This window comes from Poecilia reticulata, chromosome 21, assembly GCF_904066995.2.
Source record: "Poecilia reticulata chromosome 21, P_reticulata-male-v2, whole genome shotgun sequence".
NCBI lineage: Eukaryota > Metazoa > Chordata > Actinopteri > Cyprinodontiformes > Poeciliidae > Poecilia > Poecilia reticulata.
The window spans coordinates 17,871,170-17,876,025 of record NC_088850.1 but is presented as its reverse complement, the minus strand read 5'-3'; the positions used below and the strand labels follow the sequence as shown (position 1 = coordinate 17,876,025).

The 4,856-nt window shown below is 38.2% G+C and overlaps 1 long non-coding RNA gene across 1 annotated transcript; it reads left to right on the top strand.

Moving 5' to 3' along the window:
- The first annotated feature begins 92 nt into the window (after window positions 1–92).
- Window positions 93–3,918, top strand: LOC103457855 (uncharacterized). The gene is made up of 2 exons (XR_014085515.1): window positions 93–3,113; window positions 3,203–3,918. It is a non-coding gene; the product is annotated as an uncharacterized LOC103457855 (long non-coding RNA).
- Window positions 3,919–4,856: the final 938 nt, after the last annotated feature.

The following is a 4,856-nucleotide window of genomic DNA, read 5'->3' as shown; positions in this document are numbered from 1 at the left end:
CAGTAGCCGACAGTCAGTGACGAAGCTGCGCCCCACGGCGGCCGCGGTGGCGCATGACACGTGCCTGCGCGCGCGCGCGCGCGCGCGCGCGTGTGTGTGCGTGCGTGCGTGCGTGCGTGCGTGCGTGTGTGTGTGTGTGTGTGTGTGTGTGTGTGTGTGTGTGTGTGCGCGCGCGCACCCGCGCCTGAGGAGATTATAGGATGATTAAACTCTGGCGGCAGTTTCTGTTGTAGTGGATCGACATCATCATCATCATCGACTTGGTTGTTGTTGCTGTTATTGTTTTTCTGAGGCAGAAAAAGAGAGACATATTTAATCTGCTTCGAGTTGAATCGCTACAGAACGTAAAGTTGAAACCAGATGTTTAAATATGCTGCATTAAATGACAAAAAAAATAAATAAAAAAATTAACTTTGACATTAAATAAGACCTTTTCAAGTTTAGGTCAACAGAGATTATCAAGGTTTGCTAAATTCCCGAATATTCAGGGACATTTGTAAGAGAAATCATACTTCTTTCTACAAATTGTATTTAAAGCAGTATGTCTTAAATCCCATTTGCCAATGCAGTTGTGTGACTGCCTCTGTGTGACTGCCCCTGCTACAAGGAAAATGTCCCTATAGGGGGACAGTAATAAGGTGATAATGTGATACACAGTGTGTTTAAGCATCTTAAATATTAATTCACAACATTTGAGTTAAAATGGAGGCACACAGATTAATGTATTTCCATACTACTTTATTATGTGACATCATTCAAAAATAAAAATTCAGGGAGTTTGCAAATGCACTCAGACACAAATCTCTTTCATTTTTGGGACATGCCTTGTTGTCTGTGTCACCAAAATGAAAGTGTTTGAGCATAATGACTGCTGTCATTATGTCCAAACAATGGAAATGGAGAGAACATCTTCCAACTGATTGGGAGTGGCAGCATCATGCTGTGTGGATATTCTGCTGCAAGAAGGACTGGTGGACTTTACAAAGTAAATTGCACTATGTTGAAACACCAAAGCAATGTGATATCTCAGGTAAAATTGGACACAAAAAAGCCTCTTCCAAATGGACTATACTGACAAATAGTTACAAAGCAGTTGGTGGAACACAAAAACAATGTAGCGGAGCGGCCAACACAAAGCCCAGATCTTAGTCCCATTAAAACAAAGCAAGAATAAAAATAAAAAAAACAGCACAATGGGGGTAGAGCTGGAAATGTGTGACCAAGTCTGCTTACCAACCTCACACTATTTCTGTCGGGAGGAATGGGAAACATTTCAGCAAATTACTATTAAAATTTTGTAGAGGGATACCCACAACATGTGAACCAAATGATATAAACTTGGATAATCCTAACTAACCTAAAACCCTGGGAAAAGTTTTGTCTGTTTTTTGTCAGAAGGTGAAAGAAAAACAAGAATTTCTCTTTATATACAATGTAAGTAAACATGGTTTAAACTGTTTGGACCAGGTCTTGAGAAAAAGAAAAGTCAAGACTCTGTTTTTAGTGCCTGTGGTGAGGCGTTGGCGGGATATCATAGCTTAAAAAACATCTTGTCACACAGCTCCAAGAAACAAATGATTTGTGTATTTTTGCCCAGGGCAAGGAGATTCCATTCTACATCGAATTGTTTCTGTGGAAATTGTCATTGTGAGTGTTATGCAAATTAAAAAAAAATGTTTTCATTTTGCTCAGAGAAAAGGAAGAAATAAAAAAACCCTGCACGGTAAAAAATGCTGGGTTATTTTCATAACCCAATTTCTGGGATGAAGTTGTTGGGTCATAGGTTGGGTTAGTTTGACCAAATATTGGGTCAAAATTCATAACTCAAGAGTTGGGTCAGAAATTTACCGGAAGTCTACAGCTTGAACACTTCTGTTGGGTCAGGGGTTCGGTAGATTTACCCAAACGGTTGGGTTAAAGACGAAACTTGGAAGAACCCCCACGCCCCTCTTCACAAGCCTCCATTTTCAACAAGACAGTGAACGTTGCATATCGGTCTTCTCCTCTACTTTGAAACAAGACATGGTAAGTAAAAAGAAGATAAAGTTTCAACGTGAATATGATTTTATAAATAAATAGAATTTATTTCGAACATGTTTGATATTTATTTTTATGGTTATTTAAAATGTTCATTACGGTAGGTTGCTCTGACAAAGAGCTTAGGTGGTGCTACAACACGGCTGTTGAAAAAAAAAAAGATGAAGGGGAAGGGCACAATTTGTCAATTAAATTAAATTCAGTTGTTTAATATAACCTCAATCATATTTGTTCGCAACTTAACATAATCAAATTTTAAAAAATCGATTTAGTTTTAAAAGAAAAGATAGTTGACAGGTTGTCCTCTGATTTTCGCGGGCTTAGTTCACTAGCGGGGTGCAATATGCGCGCGCATCCTCAGCGGGCTAAGGCTACGCGTTCTGAAAATAAAATAACTTTTACAAAGTTAATAGGGGATGAATTAGTTGTGTAAACCTGAATTATGCGCTCGGTTTATTTACATATAGCTTAATTACAAACATGCTCGGACGTGTTCGGACTTATCCGCTCCCTTGCAGCCGCTGGCTCGTCTCGCCCGCTTTGTCAGTTGATAGGGGTCATCGGGTGCGACTCGTTAAGGCTCGTTAAGCCGAGAAGAACGACCGTCTCCGGGCACATTGCTTTCAAAGTCTCGCTGGTTTTCGGCAACGAGTTAAAAGCAAAAATAAGACAATACTAATGTTAATGTTTGCTAATTTGTATTATTATTGTTACTATTAATTACAAATACATTTATTTAAAGTTGGTGCTGAAAGTTATTCAGTGCTAAGTTAGTGTTTAAGTAAAGTTTTACTTCTAAATTAAATTATATGTGTCATTTTATTTGATTAAGTGCTATATTTATTTTTAGGAACAAAAATTACTCTGAACATTTGAAATTGCTGACTAATTGCAAGTTATAGACAGCTATAAGACTGAATTCAGTCATTCTTAAAGTTTGACTTGTGATTTTGTCTTTTCTGATAGATTTTGTAATTTTACATCGAGGATCTTCAGGAGAATTAAGCGAAACCCAAACTCCTTGTTCTCAACAAAGACCTTCTGTATGGCCAAGAACATGAAACTGCTCCCTCAAGGTATTGAAGCTCAGAAGACATGTTCTCTGAAATGTTTTCATGCTTTTTAGTTACTGCAACATTTTAACATTAACTTATGTTTGATACAGAAGGTGATGTAGTCCTGCAGCTGCTGCCAGTACTCCTCCCTGCTCCACCTTGCACATTTGGGAGAAGAGTTTCAGACCAGTCAACCTGGAAGTTCAGAAGGCTTCAGTGAGTCAGCTAATGTGTCCATTCATTTCTGAATTCTCAAATTGTTTAAATAAGTGCATCACATTCAATAGTGAGATTTTGTGTTAAACTAGAATCAGTCAGAAATTAGTTTTTGAGAATGTAGCCCTTTACCTTTAAATTCACTAAAGGCCTGTTTGTGTGTCTTCTCTCTCTTGTTCTCAACGAAGATCTTTTGTATGGCCATGAAGAGAAAGCAGCAGCCATCTTCTCAACAACATGAATTTTCTCCCTTTAAGGTATTGAAGCTAAATAGATGTTTTCTAAGCTGTTTTTAACATTTAACATTTTAACACAAGCTTTTGTTTGCCAGACAGACAAGATCATGTAGCCCTGGAGCTGCTGCCAGTACTCCTCCCTGATCCACCTTACATATTTGGGAGAAGAGTTTCAGACCCATCAACCTGGAAGTTCAGAAGGTTTTATTTTATTTTACTATACTTGTATTTTACTGTGTGCAAAAAAAAAACAATGGATCATGATATGCTACAAAAGAATTCAATCTGTATTGAACATTGACATGTTGACATGAGGCGTAAGTTAAGTACGAAGAGTTTCGTGCTTCTATATATCGGTCATTTCTCACAATGAACTTGAAAACTGGTGTCACCTTTTTATGGAAAATAGCTTCCTGTTTATAGTTTAAACACAAAACAAAACCGTTGTCTGTTGGGCAAGGAAAATATAGTTCTTCGCAAAGTTATAATGTTGGTTTTTAAAAGCCTCACTGGATGTGATTTATGACATATAGAACCTTTGATTTTCTCTAAAGCTACTTTCCGAGGCAGATGCTGTAGCTGGAGATGTTTACTCTTTGCAGAAAGCCTCTAATCAGAGCGTGACAACAAACATATCATGAAGACTTCAGTTGCTGAACCAAGACCTCTTGGTGAATTCCAAGTATGCGAACCCCTCGTCCGAAACCACATCACTGACAGCGACAAAGGCGCTGCGGCGGGAAAGGTCAAGTGTTTTGAACTGCTTCAGAGCGGGTATGTTCCCGGTGTTACGTTGATCTGCGTTTCCCCATCAGATACGATTCCCCCAGCGTCTTTTTGCCGCTCTGCACCGCCCAGGCGGCAAAATACGCACATGCTTGTTATGAGCACTGAGAAAGCATGCGCTTGTTCATCGCGTTTATCTGGAGAACTACGGACATTGAAAGCTCAAACAACGTAGAAATATACTTTTAAGCAGTAGAGATTAAAAACCTGAAACTGCTGGTGTGCAAGTTACACGTACGTATATACATACATACATACATACATACATACATACATACATACATACATACATACATACATACATACATACATACATACATACATACATACATACATACATACATACATACATACATACATACATGTGTGTATATATATGTATATATATATATAATTTTGGATATTTTATTCACAAATTAATATTTGTACTTATACCTAAGGAGAATTTAGAGACCAATTAACTAAACAGTCATAATTTCAGACTGGCAGGAAGCCAGAGTGCCCGGAGAGAAACTTGCAAATGGGA